Here is a 22,382-nt window from a genome sequence, read left to right on the forward strand (position 1 = left end):
AGTTGCTGGAAAAGTTCAGCAGGTCTGGCAGCATCTGTGAAGGAAAACATCAGAGTTAATGTTTCGGGTCCGGTGAAAGCTTCAGGTATTCATTTGAAGCTGGTCCTATTGGAATGACACCACGCAACACACCATATCAGCAGGAATGATTCTTAAGATCAAATGATGAATTCTTCAGACAGTTTAGATTTTCTTTCTGTCATTGAGGTAAGCCCCAAATCTGTAGCCCCAGGATGGACAGAGCCTCCAGCAGAGGCTGGGGTAACCTGCTTCCTGTAGGCAGAATTATGTCTGGGGTTGGAGGTAGAATCTCCGGGACAGATGGACATCTCCAATGGGACCAATGATGGACTCTACTGGACTCTTTCCAGCCTGGAAAATCCACACCATGCCTGGTATTCCCTCTTAACGTTTCAATCATATGAGCTCCAAGCCAAGGGCACTAGCTCACAAAGTTGTCCTGACTGTTTCTCAAGCAAGTGTGGCAGTATATGTGCTTACGTAATGTTAGAGGAGATCAGGATTGGATAGTTGATTCAGAGATAGTGGGAATTGCCGATGCTGGAGACTCTGAGATTTTCTGAAAATTTTCTTTCTTTTGTTCTTTCTTTTTTTTCTGAAGAAGGGTCTAGGCCCAAAACGTCAGCCTTCCTGCTCCTGTGATGCTGCTTGGCCTGCTGTGTTCATCCAGCTCTACACCTTGTTATCTCAGATTCTCCAGCATCTGCAGTTCCTACTATCTCTGAAACAACCATAATAAACACATGGACTGAAGCTGTTCAATAAAGCAGCTCACCACCACCTTCTCAAGGACAACTAAGAATGGACAACAAATGCTGGCCCAGCCAATGACCCCCATATCCCATGAATGAATTTTAAAAAAGCATTCTCGCCTCGATTCTGTGTTAGGCTGGTAGCTCTGGGTTAGGGCAGGAGAGGGGCATGAAGTGCAAGAAGGCAATGCACTGATGCTCTCAGCATCCAGGTAGGCTTAAGATAAGTGAGGGCTAAGAGAGCAAGCAAACAGCCCTGAGGTGCAGTCTGTTCAATCCATGAGCTGGTTCCCTATCCCTGCCCACAACCTGTCTTTGCAACAGCATATCAATTCTAGTTAAAGGTGTACCTCGAAGTGCAGCTTTAAAATGCAGATGCAACCTGTAGTGGATTAGAAAGGTGCCATGAAAGTCTTGAGAGGCTAGCTGGTGTCTGATGCCATCATTTATGGACTTTAGGCTGAGTTTGGCAGGCCTCTAAAGTCTGCCCTGAGATCTTGTTTCTGGATATCAAAGATAGCAGTCCAGAGGAGCAAGCAGTGAGTTGAAGTAGCCAGGTACACAATCTGACTTTCATCAGGAATTGTCAATGTGTAGTTTCCTCGCAGCAGGTCATAGGACAGGAAGCTACATTTTAATGAGGTGAGATTTGCAGTTAATGAGGCAGACAACAAACAATCATTCCCACTAATTGGAATTCCTCTGCGTCCCAGCAAGCATCCCGATGCCCAGAGCTATGTTTGGAAATGCAGTAAGTTATTGTCAACATTGAGAAAAGTCTCACCTAACTTCTCATGCAATTGTCCCACATTTCTTGCCATCGCCCAATTCATTCAAGCCCCTATAAGATTTCAGCCATAGAGCTTTAGTAAAAAATTTACTAATTGAATGTGAGTGTCATTAGCTATTCTAGTATTTATTACCAGTCCTTAGTTGTCCATGAAAAGGTGCAGGTGAGGTGCATTCTTGAACTGTTACATTCAATTTGATATAGGTAGACCCACAATATCATCAGGGGATGGGACGGAATTGTTCCAGGATTTTGATCCAGGACACTGAAGAAATGTTGATATATATTAAAATCAGGATGATGGGTGGCTTTGTGGAAAACCTTTCTGGCAGTCGTGTTCCCGTGTCTTTGCTGCACTTATCCTTCTAGATGGTAGTGGTCTTGGGTTTGGAAGGTAAGGATTTTTGGTGAATTTCTGCAGTGCATTCTGTAGATGGTAATGTTGCCATAGTCCCAGAGGACCAAGAAGCCATTCTGTCATTAGATAGTGAGAGAGACAACTGGTCGTGGTTTAGCCTAAGAATCACCATGCCTCAGGTTAAGGGTGAGGTTGAGAAGGAGAAAACTTCTTGGTAACCATAGCCATTATGTAAATTGAACGTGCGCCATGGTGCTAATCTGTATCACAAGCTAACCAACTGAACTAACTGACCCCCACAAGTGCACACTTCTGCTACTGAACATTGGTGATTGAGTGAGTGTTTGCAGATGTGGTGCCAATCAAGCAGGCGACTTTCTTGTGGATGATGTCGAGTTTCTTGAGTGTTGTTGGAGCTGCACCCATCCAGCCAAGTGTGGAGTATTCCTGACTTGCACCTTGTAGTGGATAGCCTTTGGGGAGACACGAAATGAGTTTTTGCCTGCAGGACTCTGAGCCTCTGAAGTGCTCTTGTATCCTCAATATTTATGGTAGCTAGTCCAGTTAAACTTTTGGTTGATGGTGTGATGAAACTGTGGCTTTAAGAAGTGTACTTTCTCCCTTTTTTACTATAAAGAGAGGTCAAGACAGGTAATGAGCAGTCTGCTCCAAGCCAATAAAGTAAACAACTTGTGAGGCCTTGGGTTTTTTTTAAGTTGGCACCGTAGAAGCAGTGTAATGGGTGGAGTCAGGCTCCCAAAGAACCAGGGTTTTTGTTTAGCTTTCAGTAGTTGTTGGGGTTTTGAAGTTGGCTGTGGAAGGTGTTATTCACATCGCTCTGTTACAGCTAAAAGCTAAAAGATGTGCGTAGATACCCTATAAGGCAAGGCTTCACAGCTTAACTGTAGTGGCAACTTCAGATCGAAAAGTGTTGATACTTCTGACCTTTTTAAAGCTTACTTCACCTTCCAGTAAGCCACTTCACATTCCTGGGTCCATTTTCACAGTTGGCTTTTCCCCAGTAACCGATGCAGGGGCTTTAACGTGGTTGCCACATCCAAGACGAAGATGCCATAATAAATGACAGGTCCCAAGAATGATCTCAGTTGAGGCAATTGTCTGGTATAGGGGCATTAATAAACTTGTATTTGTCCCTATTTACCTGTAGGCTGTGCAGTTACAATCTTTTTAGAGTTCCCTCTAGATCTTTAAATGCTCTTGTTTAGAGGATCCAGTAATCAAAATATCTTCCAGACAATTTTGGACTCTCGGCAACCCAGCTAATATTTATCCATGGCCCTCTGGAACAGAGCTGACACTGACTTGAAGCCAATAGAAAATTGTTTGTAGCGAAGGAAGTCACTTGTAACAAAAATGACCCCTGTGTGTCACTATCATCACCAGCAGTCTGTGACTCCTTTGTGACCCCCCATCTGTAGGGGGCCTCCAACAGATCCATTTTTGAAAATTTCTTTTAACCCTGCCTGTCCCCTGAATAGGGACATATTGATCTGCATTCAGGACTGGGTTGATAGTGACCTTAAAATCACCACAAATCTTCACTTTGCCATTTGTTTTTAAGAGAGGAATGATTGGAGTGACCATTCACTGGTGAATACTTCTTCTAATGCTTCCAGATTCACAGTCATTCCAGTTCTGCCTCCACTTTAGGCCAGATGGCATATGGTACCGACCATGCCTTCAGACTCCGAGGAAGAACCTCTGGCTTCAACTGTAATTTCATTTCGACACAACTTTCATTCCCAACAAGATTCCTTTGAAGATATCTTGGTACTTGGTCAGAATCTCTTACAAACTCATGTTTGAATCTGACAACTTATTAACCACACTTCAGTTCAACTTTCATTTTAGTAACCAGGAACATCCAAATAATGCCAGGTTTTTGCCTTTTAAAAGTAAAGTGGCAATTCTGCACACTGGTCCCTTAACTGTACTTTTACTGGTAAATAGTCCTTAGTGGCACCATGTTATTCCATGTAAGTCCGTAGAGTAATCTTTGCCAGCTTCAAAGGTAACTTCTCCCTGTATACTGATTTGAGAATCAGGGGCACCGCTGCGCCCATATCCATTTTCATTTTTGCTGTTTTCCTCTCTCTTTTGGGAAGACCCCGGAAAAGATCAGCTTCACCCTTTGCCAACAGTATGTTTAAGGGAAAATCCGCTGATTATGGGCCTTTGGCTTCTCCTGCAGACCTGGCTGACTTCCTGTCTGTTCCCTGGCTGGTGGCATGTACCTTATGCCTTGCCCTCTGACTGATCTCCTTTAGACATTTCTTCTCTTGGTTGAGTTATACCTGGTAATTTCAGGCAATAGGAGCCACCCACTTACACCTGTGGCATTGGGCTTCTCGAGTCCAACACATTGACTCCTTGTGGCCATTTTGCCACATTGGTGGCATTCTACAGTTGGTACCTCAATCTGCCAAGTTGCCACTATTTGATGCACCCAGGCGTCATGAGTCAACTGATTTGCTTTGCTGTGGCCAACTCCATCAAGGTAGCAATTTCAAAAGCTGTCTTGAAATCAAGGTCTCTCCTTGTTAGTAGCTTCCATTGGACAGCTTTGTATCAGAGGCCATAAAACCAAATGGTCCCACAAGGCATCTGGAGGAACCCTCCGACTTCACAATGTTCTGCTAACTTCTTTAAGGCAGCTACAAATTGAGTGATGGACTTTCCTTTGTTCTGTACCAACTTACAAGGTTCTTACAACATGAATCATCAACTTTAAAGTTATGGTAACATGCAGTGGAAAGAGTCATGGCAACGTTACAATTTTTTCATGTTTGTCGAGGCTAGCGTTCAGCAATTTGTGGACAATTGGAATTTATGATGTCTTTCAATTTCTGGATATTAAAATTGTTTTTATTTAGATCTACATATCTAACTTTTTCACCCAAAAATATCAAATATGCATTTCTCTCTGAAAACATCAATAGTTGAGTAAACACAGGCTATGACGACCTTTTATTTTAACTTAAGTTCATCAAAAGTAAAATTTCATGAGTACAGTTCTAAATGTGAAAACGTTCCTCTCATTGAATGTAATCATTTTGCATGGTCATGACATTTGGTGAGAACAGCACATATGCTGAGATAAGCTGAAGTTGAGGAAGTAATATGTTGAGTGCCTGTGTTATCCATTCAACAAAATAGGTATTGTATAATCACTCTTTTTTTGCAAAATCTATAAACAGGCACCAACAGACAGATCAAAGTTAAACCATTAGTAGCTCTTTCAAAATTGAAATATACCGTTGTTTAATCTTGCCCATTTCATTTTTTTTATTTAAACACCTAGTGCTAATCACGACCCTGAATGCTGAGCTGGAGAAGCTGCAGAGTTGGGCAATATAAAGTGACAAAGCTATAATACATTGTTTTTGCAGAATCATAGAAAATATAGAAAATTTAATACCCTCTGCATTAAATCTGCATTTCTACTCAGCTTTACTTTAACATGCTTGAAACTAGGTGTTGAACTCTTTTACTCAAAACACTGTTAATGGCATTTTTTTCTCTGTTGCAAACTGTTATTCGCAGCATTATTACATTTGCTAATTATACATAATTAACCCAATCTATAATGTGTATTATAGAGTATTTAAATTCCACCTTCAGTAAGATGCCATGGACAAAACAGATAATACTACATATTCTAGCTAAAATATTACTACAGTAATGTTGAAATAATTGATAATGTATCGCCAATTAAGGTCCTCCTCCCATGGTTCAGATCTTACTCTGGACAGGGAGGCTGGCGCATTGTCCAACCTGCCAAGTGAATCCCAATGGACCGTTGGCCAGAGTGAGAGTGGGGGCAGGATGAAGACAGTTGTTCACCTTTTCTGGCCCCTGTATCAATGGAGGCACCACACAGTTATTATCACGCCCCACCCCAGTACACCTGCCCTAGATTCCTTGTATATTCTAATCATAATTATTCTTGTTATACACTAACAATCTGGATGAAGGAACTGAGGGTATTGTTGCTAAGTTGGCAGATGACACAAAGATAGTAGGGGGTACATCGATAATAGTGAGGAAGCAGATAGGCCGTAGAAAGACTTGGACAGGCTAGAAGAGTGGGCAAAGAAGTGTTAGATGGAATACAATGTGAGAAAGTGTGAGATTATGCACTTCGGTAGATAGAATAGAGCTGTAGACTATTTTCTAATTGGGAAAAGCTTTGAAAATCTGAAGCGCAAAGAAACTTGGAAGTCCTAATTCATGATTCTCTTAAGGTTAACATGCAAGTTCAGTTGACAGTTAGGAAGGCATATGCATATTAGCATTCATTTCGAGAGGCTTTGAATACAAGAGCAGAGATATGTTGCCAAGACTGTGTAAAGCTCTGGTCAGACCGCATTTGGAATATTGTGAGCAATTTTGGGCCCTGTATCTAAGGAAGGATGTCTTGGCTTTGGAGGAGGTCCAGAGGAGGTTCTTAAGAATGATCCCGGGAATGAAAGGCTTGTCATATGAGGGGCAGTTGAGGACTGTGGCTCTGAACTTGATGGAGTTTAGATGGATGAAGGAGGTGTCTCATTGAAACTTACTGAGAGGCGTGGATAGTGTGAATGTGGAGAATATGTTTCAGCTAGTAGAAGGGAATAGGATCCAAGGGCACAGCCTCAGAGTGAAGGGACAAGGCTTTAGAACTGAGATAAGAAGGAAGTTCTTCAGCCAGAGGGTGGTGAATCTATGGAACTCATTGCCACAGAAGGCTGTGGAGGCCAAATCATAAAGTGTATGTAGTACAGAGGTAGATAGGTTCTTGATTATATCAGTCATGATCAAATGGTGGAGCAAAGTTGATGGACTAGACTTTGAAGAGGTAATGACCTAGTGGTATTGTGTCTGGACTGCTAATCCAGAGACCCAGGTAAAGTTCTGAGGACCTAGGTTTGAATCCTGCAAAGGCAGATAGTGGAATTTGAATTCAATAAATATCTGGAATTAAGAGTCTAATGATGACCATGAATCCATTGTTGATTGTTGGAAAAGCCCATCTGGTTCACTAATGTCCTTTAGGGAAGGAAACTGCCTTCCTTCCCTGGTCTGGCCTACATCTGACTCCAGACCTACAGCAACATGGTTGACTCTTAACTGCCCTGTGGGCAATTAGGGATGGGGAATAAATGCTGGCCTAGCCAGTGAAGGCCTTATCCCATGAATGATGCAAAAGAAGCCTTAATTCTGCTCCTATTTCTTATGAATTGATTCCCACACCCCTGATAAAACAAGGTAGAAAATCCTAATTACCACAAGCTCCTCATGATGCTGCCATTTGATTGGCCAGCCAGTCTCTTAGATGGGACTTCCTTCCTGATGAATGTTAAATGGCTGTAGGTAAGCTAACCAAGCAGAAGCAATTTCTTCACAGACTCTTACTTGGGGAAGCAAGGATCCCAACTATAGTGTAGAATTCAGACTAAAATTTCTGATTGATGACATTTCATCAGAATTGGAAAGAAGTATTTTGCTTGTGTTGAAGAGAATTTTGATCTCGACAAGCATGTAAGCTTGTGTGTCGACAGTGGTGTTTTGATTTAATGTACGAGAAAAGAAAAATGTATGCTCCAACCTGCCAGCCTCTGGTTTTAAATTAAATGCTAAAAGCTGGTTATGAGCAACACTCTGGGAGAAGTCCAAAATGGTTCACATGATTCAGTAGGAACAATTTTCAACGTAGTCAGAAATTAACATCATATCCATAAGTTTAACGGGCTTCCTGAAAGGTTGATTTTCATTTTGCTTTCAATGCTAATGGCAACTGAGAGGGCAGATTAAACCACATAGAAATTAAATACTGAACACTCTCAACTTCTTTCTTCCCTACTAGTGGGAAAGAGCTTACTCACACCACTTTTACTGAGAGTTTACTTTCTACACTTTGGAGATTTTATGAATCCATGGGTACACCATGACTGTTTCAGGTGGACTTCAAATGAGGAATAACACGACCCATGGCATCAATTTGCTGTTCAGAAATCTGCAACTGGACATTAGAGAGCGTACAGCTGCAGAAACAGCCGACTATTTAGAGACCTGAATCTATACAGCAAAGCAGGTCACATAGGTGCTATCAGCAACACGGTGTGCAGACAGAGTTTAGTTACCTTACCATGTCAGAATAGCAGTGCCACAGGAAACTCCTGTTGCTGCATTAGGTGGCAGCAGACAGCTGCAGCCTTTGGAAAGAAAACATATTCACTGCTGAACCTGTTGGTCATGTGTTTCCGGAGGCTTTCAAAAAGCCCATTGTTTCAACAGTTATGGATGTTTTCAAGGTTGTGCCAAGAATATTTCCCGAATCTTTTATTTTCTGGTCCACAAATGCAGAAAGACATGTTGTTTGCTAGCTGGCAATAATGTCAAATTTGTTTGCGATAACACTAGTCAAAATGAATCTGCATTCACATTTTTGAACCAGACTGCTTCCCACAGATAAAGACCGAAAGAACTGCAGATACCGTAAATCAGGAACAAAACAGAAGTTGCTGGAAAAGCTCAGCAGGTCTGGCAGCATCTGTGTTGAAAAAATCGGTGTTAACGTTTTGGGTCCGGTGACCCTTCCTCAGAACTCAGATGCTGCCAGACCTGCTGAGCTTTTCCAGCAACTTCTGTTTTTGCTTCCCACAGATGCAGGGCTACACTGACTGCATACACATTGCGATCCCTTCATCCCCAGATCAACAAGAAAATTTTGTGAACCACAAGGCTTCCATCCATCAATGTGTATTTAGTATGCAACCATAAAAAGGTTTGAAAGCCTTAGATTGCAGGACAATATAGACAGGCTGGCCAGAAAGATTGAACTGTGACAAATAGAATTCAATCCTGAAAAGTGTGAGGTGATGCATTTTGGGAGAACTAACAGGGCAAGGGAGTATATGTTCAATGGTAGGATCCTAAGAAGTACAGAGGATCAGAGGATCTTGGCATCCTTGTCCGTAGTTCCTTGAAGGCATCGGGGCAAGTAGATAAGGTGGTTGAGAAGGTATATGGGATATTTGTTTCTCTGGTCCCCTTATCTAAGGAAAGGTATACTTGCATTGTAGGCAAGCCAGGATGGATGCAGTGATGTTGTTTCCCCCTGTGGGAGAGTCTAGGACCAGAGGTCATAATCTCAGAGTAAGGAATCATCCATTTAAGGCTGAGATGAGGAGGATCATTTCCTCTCAAATGGGTCATAAACCTGTGCAACTCTTTGCCACAGGGCTGGGTCTTTAAGTATATTTAAGGCTGAGATAGACCGTCTTTTAATTAATAAGGAAATTGAGGGCTATTGGGAAAAAAACAGGAAAGTGCCGTTGAGGATTATCAGATCAGCCATGATCTCATTAAATGGCAGAGTGGACTCAATGGACCAATGGCCATACTAAGGATCCTTTGTCTTATGGTTTCACTTTCCTTCCTATGTTTGTATCACCATCAGATTTAGTAAACATACATTCGGTGCCTTCAACCATGTCATTCAGATTGAGAAGCCAGTACTGATCCCAGTGACACTCTACTGGTTTTATCTTCACAACCCAAGCCAACTTACCCTATTCTTTGCTTCCTGTTAACAAACCAATCTTCTATCAAACATATTATATATAAAGCACCATTCACTCAATGTCAAACTGCTGAATGACTCTCAGTTTGGGTTCTGGTAGGGCCACCTAGTTGCTAACTTCTTTGCTGCCTTGGTCTAAAACATGGTCAAGAGCTGTATTCCAGAGCAGAGGTGAGAGTGACTGTCCTTAACATCAGTACAGTATTTGACCAAGTGTGTTATGAAGAAGCCTTAGCAAACAAAAATGGAGCAAGTAGGAATCGGGGAAACTCTCCACTGATTGGAATCATACTTGCCACAACGGAAGATAGTTGTGGCTATTGGAGGCCAATAATTTCAGCTCCAGAAGTCCATGTAAGATTCCTCAGCATAGATATTTCAAATCAATCTATTCCGACATATTATTATACACTTCTGGCACAGGTGGGACTTGAACCTAAGCCCCCCAACTTAGAGATGGGAACACTACCATTGTAGCACACTCTTCAGCAGTTGGGCAGAATAGTGTACATATTTTTTATCAACCTTTCCAGATATGACACACCTCTGGAGTAGGTGGGCTTTAACCCAGGCCTCTTGACTCAAAAGTAGGGACATTACCACTGTGCCACAAGAGCCCTGCCACATCCACATAATGTCCTAAACTCAACCAGTTTATGCTGCTTCATTATTGTTCAAGCCTCCATCACAAGTGGAGATGTTCACAGATGATTGCATAATCTTCAGCATCATTTACAAATCCACAGATACTGAGGCAACCAGTAGCCACACGTAGTAAGACCTACACAGTATTCAGGCATGATTTAGATTTATATTTAGATTTCTTGTCATCTGTATATAAAAATACAGTGAAACATTTTTTTTTCGCGTGTTATACACAAAGTGTTGCCATGGTCCTTGAAACACCGAATATAATGCAAGATTTTACTGCAATAAAGTTCATCTTTCTCTCTTGTTCCTCCTCCGCTGATATTCCCGTCACTGCTTGACATCAGCTAGAGTCTCTGAAATAAGTTATTGAGTCTCTGTAATGGGCTCTGGAGTCTTGTTAAAGGGCCCCGCAACCACCACTCCCATTATTGCCGTCTCCGAGCTGAACCATGGGCCTGGGGTTGCACAGGTTCTGTTCCTCCTGTTCCTGATCCAGTGCTCCTCTAGGCATTGCCGCCAATGCACCAACCATCCCTTTCGCCAACACTTCTGTTCCTTCAGGTGCCGGGTCTATCCCGGGTCGAGCTGCAGACATGGAGCCTTGGCTCATCAACCAATAAATTGCAAATAGCCACAGCTACCAACATTCTGGGGTTTGGATTTGACCAGAAACTAATTGGATCAGCTACATAAATACTGTGGTTACAAGCGCAGGTCAAGACTGAGAATTCTGTAATGAGAAGTCAACCTCTGTCTCCCCCCAAAGCCTGTGCACACTTTTCAAATTACAAGTCAGAGAAGTGATGGAATACACTACACTTGCTCTGAGTGCAACTCCAACAACATTCAAGGAGCTCAACATCAGCCAGGGCACAAGGGTCCACTTAGTTGGCACCCCAAATATCATCGTCAACATTCATTTGCTTCATCATTAACACGTAGTTGCAACAGGGTGCACTATCGTCAAGATGCAGTGCAGCAACTCACCAAGGTTGCTTCAACAGCAACTTCCAAATCCACAACCTCTACCACTTAGAAGAACAACGACAACTGATGGGTGGGAATGCCACATCCTGACTTGGAACTATTTCATCATTCCTTCAATGCTGCTGGGTCAAAATCCCAGGACTCCCTTCTCAATAGTATTGTGAATGTACCCACACTATAGGGGTTACAGCAGTTCAAGAAGACAACTTGTCATCACCATTTTGACAGAATTTAGGGATAGGCAATAAATGCTAGCCTAGTCAATGACACCATCTCTTGAAAGAATAAACAAAGGTGAAAATGACAATTAGGAAGGACCTAAAATTGTATAAGATGTGTTTGAGTAACAGTGGTGGAAAGATTGATCAAGATGGGAGGAGAAAGAAGGGTGTGCTTGCAAAGTTGGTGGAGATAAGAACATAAGAACATAAGAACGAGGAGCAGGAGTAGGCGATCTGGCCCCTCGAGCCTGCCCCGCCATTTAATAAGATCATGGCTGATCTTTGAGACTCAGCTCCACTTACCCGCCCACTTACCATAACCCTTAATTCCTTTACTGTTCAAAAATTTATCTAGCCTTGCCTTAAAAACATTCAGTGAGGCAGCTTCAACCACTTCACTGGGCAGGGAATTCCACAGATTCACAACCCTTTGGGTGAAGAAGTTCCTCCTGACCTCAGTCCTACATCTGCTTCCCTTTATTTTGAGGCGATGCCTTCTAGTCCTAGTTTCACCTTCTAGCGGAAACAACCTCCCTGCCTCCACTTTATCTATTCCCTTCATAATCTTATATGTTTCTACAAGATCTCCCCTCATTCTTCTGAATTCTAATGAGTATAAGCCAAGTCTACTCAGTCTCCCTCTCAACTCTGAAATCAACCGAGTGAATCTCCTCTGCACCCCCTCCAGTGCTAGTATATCTCTTCTCAAGTAAGGAGACCAAAACTGCACACAGTACTCCAGGTGTGGCCTCACCAGGACGCTATACAGCTGCAGCATAGCCTCCCTGTTTTTAAACTCCATCCCTCGAGCAATGGCAGACAAAATTCCATTTGCCTTTTTAATCACCTGCTGCACCTGCAATCCCACCTTCAGCGATTCATGCACAAGGACACCCAAGTCCCTTTGCACAGCAGCGTGCTGCAATTTTTTACCATTTAAAACATAGTCCAGTTTGCTGTTATTCCTACCAAAATGGATGACCTCACACTTATCAACATTGTACTCCATCTGCCAGAGCTTTGCCCACTCACTTAGACTATCTATATCCCTCTGCAGACTTTCAGTGTCTTCTGCACACTTTGCTCTACCACTCACCTTAGTGTCATCTGCAAATTTTGACACACCACACTTAGTCCCCAACTCCAAATCATCCATGTAAATTGTAAACAATTTAGGTCCCAACACTGATCCCTGAGGCACACCACTAGCCACTGACCGCCAACCAGAAAAACACCCATTTACCCCGACTCTTTGCTTTCTACTGGTCAACCAATCCTCTATCCCTGCCAATAAATTACCTGTAATACCGTGCAACTTTATCTTATGTAGCAGCCTTTGGTGTGGCACCTTGTCAAATGCCTTCTGGAAATCCAGATATACCACATCCACAGGTTCCCCATTGTCCACCATGCAAGTAATGTCCTCAAAGAATTCCACCAAATTAGTTAAACATGACCTACCCTTCATGAACCCATGCTGGGTGTTCCCAATGGGACAATTTATATCCAGATGTCTTGCTATTTCTTCCTTAATGATAGATTCAAGCATTTTCCCCACTACCGAAGTTAAGCTAACTGGCCTATAGTTACCTGTTTTGTCTACTTCCTTTTTTAAACAGTGGCGTCACATTGGCTGTTTTCCAATCTGCGGGAATCATCCCAGAGTCCAGTGAATTTTGGTAAATAATTACTAGTGCATTTGCTGTTTTCCCCCATCACCTCTTTTAGTACCCTGGGATGCATTTCATCAGGGCCAGGAGACTTGTCTACCTTTAGCCCCATCAGTTTGCCCAGCACTGCCTCCTTAGTGATAATGATAGTTTCTAGGTCCTCGGCTGCTATAACCTGCTTGCTATTAGTTTTCGGCATTTTATTTGTGTCTTCCACTGTGAAGACCGACACGAAATAACTGTTTAATGTCTCGGCTATGTCCTCATTCCCAGTTATTAAATTGGCCTTCTCATCCTCTAAAGGACCAATGTTTACCTTCACCACTCTTTTACGATTTACATATTTATAGAAACTTTTGCTGCCTGTTTTTATATTCTGAGCTAGTTTACTCTCATAATCTATCTTACTTTTATTTATTACTTTTGGTGGCTTTCTGTTGGCCTTTAAAGTTTTCCCAGTCTACTAGTTTCCCACTACTCTTTGCTTTTTTGTATGTGTTTTTTTTCAATCTGATACTTTCCTTTATTTCCTTAGAAATCCATGGCTGGCTCTGTCTTTTCCTACAGTTCTTCCTTATCACTGGAATATACTTCTGCTGAGCAATGTGAAAAATTGTTTTGAAAGTCCTCCACTGTTCCTCAATTGACCCACCGTAAAGTTTTTGCTCCCATTCTACCTTAGCTAACTCCTTCCTTATTCCTTCATAGTCTCCTTTGTTTAAGCACAGGACATAGGTACTGGATTTAACCTTCTCACGCTCCATCTGTATTTTAAATTCGACCATACTGTGATCGCTCCTTCCGAGAGGATCCCTAACTGTGAGATCATTAATTATTCCTGTCTCATTACACGGGACTAGATCTAGGATAGCTTGCTCCCTCGTAGGTTTCATTACATATTGTTCAAGGAAATTATCGCGGATGCATTCTATGAACCCCTCCTCAAGGCTGTCATGACCAACCTGGTTTGACCAATTGATATGTAGATTAAAACCCCCATGATAATTGCTGTACCATTTTTACATGCATTAGCTATTTCTATGTTTATTGCCTGTCCCACCACGATGTCATTATTTGGTGGCCTATAGACCACACCATCAGTGACTTCTTCTCCCTGCTATTCCTAATTTCCACCCAAATGGATTCAACATTTTGTTCAGTAGAACCTATATCATCTCTCACTACCGCCCTGATATCATCCTTAAAAATCAGAGCAACACCACCTCCCTTACCTTCCTGTCTGTCCTTCCGAACAGTTTGATACCCCTGGATATTTAACTCCCAGTCATGACCATCCTGTAACCATGTCTCTGTAATGGCCACTAAACCATACCCATTTGCCATGATTTGCACCGTCAACTCATCCACCTTGTTTCGAATGCTCCGAGCATTAAGATAAAGTGCCCTTATGCCAGTTTTTGCACCTTCTTTTTGGGTCCTATTACCTCCATTACTAACAACTCTTGAGCTCTCCTTCCCTTTAACTTTTTTCCTAATTTTCAATGGAGTTGAAGCTTCCTCGTCACCTGCTAACCTGCTGCTTTGCCTTACATTAATTGTCATTCTTCCTCTACACTCACTTCTCCCTTCCCCCCTCCTTACGAGTTTAAAGTGCTATTAACCACCCTATTTACCCTTTTCGCCAGAACACTGGACCCGGCCCTGTTCAGTTGGTGTCCATCCCAGTGGTATAAATCCCTCCTGTCCCAGAACTGATGCCAGTGCCCCATGAAAAGGAAACACTCTTTCCCACACCACGCTTTTAGCCACGTGTTTACTTCCCTGATCCTCACCTCCCTATGCCAATTTGCACGTGGCTCGGGCAGCAATCCAGAGATTATGACCCTTGAAGACCTTTTTTTTAATTTTCTTCCTAGCTTTTCATAATCCCGAAACAGGTCTTTTTTCCTCGTCCTGCCTATGTTGTTGGTACCTACGTGGACCACAACAACTGGATCCTCCCCCTCCCTCTCTAGTATCCTCTCAAGCCAGTCAGAGATGTCTCGCACCCTGGCACCGGGCAGGCAACACACCATGCGGGATTCTCTATCCTGCTCGCAGAGGATACTGTCTATCCTCCTGATGATGGAATCCCCTACAACTACAATCTGTCTTTTTGCTCCCCCCTCTTGAATGGCCTCCTGGACCATGGTGCCATGGTCAGTTGACTCATCCTTCCTGCAGCCCTGTTCCTCATCCACGCAGGGAGCAAGTGCCTCATACCTGTGGGACAATGTCAAGGACTGCAGCTCCTGTGTTCCTGTCTGCAGGGTCCTTCTACCTGCCTCACTCGCAGTCACACACTGCTGTCCCTGCCCGCCGATTGAATTAACATTAGTAAATCTACCAGGTGTGACTGCCTCCTGGAACACAGTATCCAGGTATTTCTCCCCCTCCCGGATGTGCCGCAGTGTTTGGAGTTCGGATTCCAGCTCATCAATTTTGAGCGGGAGCTCCTTTAGCAGCCAACACTTGCTTCAGATGTGGTCACTGCCGTTCTCAATGGGATCAGCTAGCTCCCACATCATACAGCTACAACACATCACCTGGCCTGCCATCTCTACTTGGCTGATTATTTAAAATGAATTAGTTTTTTTTTAGTTTCGCAGTGTTCACTGCACCAGTAAGTTTACTCCATTATATACTCAAACAGACTCCGGCTTTGCCTTCCGACCCGCTCCCAGAGGATTTGGCATCTAGGTGACCACCCCGAAAGATAACAAAGAAATGAGGAAAAAAAAATGCAAATCCGCTGCATCTGCTCCCAGGATGAGGCATTGCTCTCCCATACATCTCAGATGTCCTCGTTTTTCAAGGACCGCAACTTCCCCCCTTCAGTGGTCGAGAACGCCCTCAGCCGTGTCTCCCACATTTCCCGCAACTCATCCCTCACACCCCGTCCCCGCAATAACAACCAAAAAAGAATCCCCCTCATCCTCACGTACCACCCCACCAACCTCCGGATCCAACGCATCATCCTCCGACACTTCCGCCATCTACAATCCGACCCCACCACCAAAGACATCTTTCCCTCCCCACCCTTATCTGCTTTCCAGAGGGACCACTCTCTCAGTGACTCCCTTGTCCGCTCCACACTCCCCTCCAGCCCCACCACACCCGGCACTTTTCCCTGCAACCGCAGGAAGTGCTACACCTTCCCCCATACCTCCTCCCTCACCCCTATCCCTGGCCCCAAGAAGACTTTCCAATCAAGCAGATGTTCACCTGCACATCTGCCACTGTGGTATCCTGCATCCGCTGTACCCGTTGTGGCCTCCTCCACATCGGGGAAACTAAGCGGAGGCTCGGGGACCGCTTTGCAGAACACCTACGCTCGGTTTGCACTAAACAACTGCACCTCCCAGTCGCGAACCATTTCAACTCCCCCTCCCATTCCTCAGACGACATGTCCATCCTGGGCCTCCTGCAGTGCCACAACGATGCCACCCGAAGGTTGCAGGAACAGCAACTCATATTCCGCTTGGGAACCCTGCAGCCCAATGGTATCAATGTGGACTTCACAAGCTTCAAAATCTCCCCTCCCCCTACCGCATCCCAAAACCAGCCCAGCTCGTCCCCGCCTCCCTAACCTGTTGTTCCTCCCACCTATCCCCTCCTCCCACCTCAAGCTGCACCCCCATCTCCTACCTACTAACCTCATCCCGCCCCCTTGACCTGTCCGTCCTCCTGGACTGACCTATCCCCTCCCTAACTCCCCACCTGCATTCACCTTTACTGGCTCCATCCCCGCCTCCTCGACCTGTCTGTTTCCTCTCCACCTATCTTCTTCTCTATTCACCTTCTATCCGCCTCCCCCTCTCTCCCTATTTATTTCGGAACCCCCTTCTCCTCCCTCATTTCTGATGAAGGGTCTAGGCCCGAAACGTCAGCCTTTCTGCTCCTATGATGCTGCTTGGCCTGCTGTGTTCATCCAGCTCTGCACCTTGTTGTCTTGCAAATAGCTTACCTGCTCACCACACTTAGTTGTAATTATTAGGTTAGAGGAGGTGGAAGGGTGGGAGACACTACGCGTGTAGTGTCTCGGGTATTAGTTAACTCCCAAATTTATTGGGTGGAAGCTTACCTTCCCAGGCTGCCCTCGCGCTTCCTCCCGGACTCCCGCTGCTGAAACAACTGAAAGGCCGCAGGTGATGAGTGATTTGTTGAAGTAAGCTTGGCAAGGCGGAGTGAGGGACAGGTATGAAGCCACGCGGTTGGACATAGGTAAATGTACAACTGTACTTACCTCTTCTGATCTGTTTAGGTTATTAAAAGTCATCCTGCACTGAATACAAGATTGTAGTACGATACTCCTGTTGCTAATGCCCTTGCTACCTGCAGCCACATCTCCTCCTTTGTGGCAGCAGCAAATTTCGTTCTTGCATTGCTGGGGAAGAATATTTTTCTCTTGCTTCTCCACGGCTCCAGCAGTATATCATGAAAGGTGTTACTGAATTGAAGTATTAGCCTGAACCCATTGTTACAGTTCTTTTACTCCCAACTTCATCAATTATCTATCTCAGTCTTAAATTGGCACCCCTTTATTCTGAGACTATGCCTTCTGGTCTAAGACACTGCCATGAGGGGAAACATCCTCCAGAGATCATAGGTGCACTAGTGGCAATCTTTCAAGCATCCTTAGGTTCTGGAAAAGTCCTGGAGGATTGGACAACTGCTAAAGTAGTACCTTTATTTCAGAAAGGAAGGAGTGTTATGGACCAGACCAAACCCCCTCAAAATATATCAAGGAGATAGCCTAGACCCTAACTTTTATCTTCTTTAAAGACAAAACATTCCAGATGTGATTCACTTGGTCAAGCTACTAGGCTTTGAGCAAAACATATTTTATTAGAAGATAGAACATAGGATTGTACAGCATATAAACAGGTCCTTCTGCCCACAAAGTTATGCCAAACATGATGCCAAATTAAACTGTTCTCTTCTGTCTGCCCTTGGTCCATATCCCTCAATCAGTTGCATATTCATGTGCTTATCTAAAAGTCCCTTAAACAGCCCCAATCGTATCTGCCTCCATCCCCGGCAGCACATTCCAGACTCCTACCGTACTCTGTGTAAAAAAACCTGCCCCTCACATCTCCTTTGAATTTTCCTGTCTCACCTTAAATGTATGTCCCCCAGTATTAGACATTTAACACTGGGAAAAAGATTCTGACTGTGAACCCTGTCTATACATCTCGTAATTTTCTGGACTTCTATCAAGTCTCCCCTCAGCCTCCATTGCGCCAGAGAAAATAACCCGAGTTTTTCTAGCCTCTCCTTATAGCTCATACACTCTAAACTAGGCAGCATCCTGGTTAACCTCTTCTGCACCCTCTTCAAAGCCTCAACATCGTCCCTCTAATGTGGCAACCAGAATTGAACACAATACTCTAACTGTGGCCTAACCGAAGTCTTATAAAGCTGCAACATGACATCCTGACTCTTGTCTGCAATTCTCCGACCAATAAAGGCAAGCATGCCATAGGCCTTCTTTACCACCCTATCTACTTACATGGCCACTTCCAGGGAGCTATGGACTTGAACTCCAAGATCCTTCTGTACATCAATGCTGTTCAGTGTCCTACCATTAACTGTATATTTTTCCTTAACATTTGATCTCCCAAAGCCCCATCTCGTACTTACCCACATTAAACTCCATCTGCCATTTCTCCATCCATTTCTGCAACTGATCTATTTCTGGCTGTATCCTTTGACAACCTTCTACACTATCCACAACTCCACCAATCTTTGTATCGCCTGCCAACTTACTAACCCACACATCTACATTTTCATCCAAGTCATTTATATATATATTATATATATAAGTCATGGACCATCAGCCAGAAAAAACACCCTTCCACCACTACCCTGTACCTTCTATAGGCAAGCTAATTTTGAATCCATGCAGCCAAGTCCCCATGAATCCATGCATCTTAATCTTCTGGATGAGCCTACCATGTCGAAAACCTTACTAAAGTCCATGTAGACAACATCTCTTGCTCTACCTTCATCAATCACCTTTGTCACCTCTTTGAAAAATTCAATCAAATTAATAAGACATGACATGCCCCGCACAAAGCCATGCTGACTGTCACTAATTAGGCCATGCTTTTCCAAATGCACATTAATCCTATCTCTAAGAATTCTCTCCAATAGCTTCCGAATCACCAATGTGAGACTCAATGGTCTATAGTTTCCTGGATTAACCCTATTTTCCTTCTTGAACAGGGAAACAGCATTAGCTACTTGCCAATCCTCCAGGACCTCTCCAGTGGCTAGCGGGAATACAAATATCTTGAGCAAGACCCCAGCAATCACCTCTCTTCCCTCTCTCAATGACCTGGGGTAGATGTCATCAAGATCTGGGCATTTATCCACCTTAATGCTCTTCAAGAGACTCAACATCACTTCTTTCTTGATCTCAAAATGTCTTAGCATATTAGCGTGGTCCACACAAATCTCACTGTCCTCGATATCCTTCTCCTGGGTAAATACCGATGTAAAGTACTCATTTAGGATCTCATGCACATCCTTTGCCTCCAAGCACAATTTCTCTCCTTTATCCTTCAGAGGTCATAACTTCTCCTTAGTTATCCTTTTGTTTTGAACATATGTACAAAATGCCTTGGGATTCTCTTTAACCCTACTTGCCAAGGTCATCTCATGGCCCCTTCCAACTCTTCTAATTCCCTGTTTGATTCTTTCCTACTTTCTTTATACTCCTTATTGGCATTGTTCAATTTTAGCTTCCTAAACCTTACATATGCTTTTTTTTTCTCTTTTGACTAAATTTACAACCTCCTTTATTATCAAAGGGTTCCTTACTTTGTCATCCTTGTCCTTCCTCCTTACTGGAACATGCCAGTCCTGACCTCTGATCAGCAGGTCTTTAAACAACTCTCACATGTCAAATGTGGATAACAGCTCCCCCCAATTAACACTTCCTAGCTTCTGCCTAATACTGATGTAATTTGCCCTCCCCCAATTTAGTGCCTTCCTGCAAGATCCTGACTTATCCTTATTAATTGCTATCTTAAAAATCAAGGAGTTGTCATCTCTGTTTCCAAAATGCTTTCCCAATGAACGGCCAGTCACCTGGCCAGGTGACTTACACCATAGTTAAGATACAAACAAAAACAATTGGAATAACTTTAACTGTATCGAAATACTTAACGAAAAATATCTTTTTTAACTGCTGCTCCAATATAGGCAGCATCCCATAACACACCCTTGGCAAAGGCAAATTCAGCAAAACAGATTTCCATAACTTGCTATCTTCTCCAGTCCAGGAGAAAGGAAAAACTGAAAGCATGAATCTAACAGCAGAGGGAGCTCAAGCCTTTTGCTGCAGCAGCAGAGAGAGAGAGAGTTGTATCTAGAAGCTTCAACCCCAAAAACCGCAAATTCAACAACTGAAAGCAAATCGAAAACCCTGGGTCTGTGCAAGCTTGACTCCACCCACTCATGCTTCTTTGAAAAAAATTCCAAAGCTATTTACTCTGCTTTCCATGGAGCGGAGACCTCAGCACCAGATTAACAACACCCTCTTCAAGAGAAACAGGACAGAATAAATCCCTCTTAAAGAGACATATCATCACAGGAGAGAAAGAAAAACAGGTAACTGTAGGCCAGTTAACACCTGTTATTGGAAAAATTGTGAGAATCTATTATAAAGGATGTAATAGCAGTGCATTTAGAAGTACATAACATGATCAAGCACAGTTAGCTTGCCTTCAGGGAAGCGAAATCATGCCTGACAAATTTATTAGAATTCTCAGAGGAAATAACTAGTAGATAGATTAAGGAGAAGCAATAGCTGTAATACATTTGGATTTTCAGAGGGCATTTGATAAGGTACCACACTTCAGGCTATTTAATAAGATCAGAGTCTGTAGTGTTTTAGACAGTATATTAGCATGGAAAAAGGATTGGCTAACTAATAGAGGACAGAGAGTTGGGATAAGGGGTCCATTTTCAGGGTGGCAACTTTTAACTAGTGGCTTGTCACAGGGATCAAAATTACTTCATATATATTAATGATTTGAATGAGGAAAGGGAATGTACTATAGCCAAGTTTGCAGATAACATGAAAATAGATATGAAGGCAAGTAGTGAAGATGACATAAAGAGTCTACAGAGAGCTATAGACAGGTTACGTGAGTGGATTAAAAAGCTTTGACAGGTGGAATATAACATGGGAAAGTGTGAGGTTGTGCACTTTGTCAGGAGAATAATGGATTGAATATTATTTAAGTGGGAAAAGGCTGCAGAAAGCTACAACATAGAGAAAATTGGGAGCCCTCATGCATAAATCTCAAAATGCTCGCACATGAGTTAGGCTTTCAAAAGGAATGGAGTGTAAAAGAAGGGAAGTCTTGCTAAAACTATACAAGGCTCTACTCAGACCCCAACTAAAATACTATGAACAGTTTTGGGGCACTTACATAAGCAAAGATATGCTGGCATTGGAAACAGACCAAAGCAGGCCAACTAGTTTGATCCTGGGTATGGACGGACTGTTTTATGAGGAGAGGTCAATTAGATTGGGCCTGTACTCGGAGTTTAGAAGAATGAGAGGTGACCTTATTGAAGCATATAAGATTCTTAGGGGACTTGACAGATTAGATGCGGAAATTTTTTTTTTCCTCCTGTGGTAAAGTCTAGGACCAAGGGGCATAATCTCTGAATAAGGGGTTGCCCTTTTAAGACAGAGATGAGGAGGAATTTCTTCTCTCAGACAGTTGTGAATCTGTGGAATTCTTTACGACAAAGAGCTGTTGAAGCTGGGCCATAACATAGTAACACAAGAACTAGGAGCAGGAGTAAGTAATTCTGCCCATTGAGCATGCTCCATCATTTAATATGATCATGGCTGATCACATCTTGGCCTCAACTCCATTCTCCTGCTGAATCCCCATAGTCCTTCATCTCATTGCTAATTTAAAATCTGTTGTCTCTTCCTTACATTCATTCAGTGTCCCGACATCCACCGCACTCTGGCGTAGTGAATTCCATAGATTCACTACCCTTTGAGAGAACTATTTGCCCCTGATCTCTGTTTTAAACCTTCCATCCCTTAGCCTAGATTGTTCCACACAGGAACACATTCGCTGTATGTCTCCTTTCTCAATCCCATTTAGCATGCTATATGTTTCAGAGATAGTAGGAACTGCAGATGCTGGAGAATCTGAGATAATAAGGTATAGAGCTGGATGAACACGGCAGGCCAAGCAGCATCAGAGGAGCAGGAAGGCTGAAGAAGGGTCTAGGCCCGAAACGTCAGCCTTCCTGCTCCTCTGATGCTGCTTGGCCTGCCATGTTCATCCAGCTCTACACCTTGTTATCTC

At 43.3% G+C, this 22,382-nt stretch overlaps 1 protein-coding gene across 1 annotated transcript in view; it reads left to right on the top strand.

Moving 5' to 3' along the window:
• LOC109937698 (uncharacterized protein C10orf67, mitochondrial-like) overlaps window positions 1–22,382 on the top strand; it is a 246,365-nt gene that overhangs the window by 137,439 nt on the left and 86,544 nt on the right. The gene's annotated exons all lie outside the window — the stretch shown is intronic.

The sequence above is a fragment of the Rhincodon typus genome, chromosome 2 (genome assembly GCF_021869965.1).
Source record: "Rhincodon typus isolate 14 chromosome 2, sRhiTyp1.1, whole genome shotgun sequence".
Lineage (NCBI taxonomy): Eukaryota > Metazoa > Chordata > Chondrichthyes > Orectolobiformes > Rhincodontidae > Rhincodon > Rhincodon typus.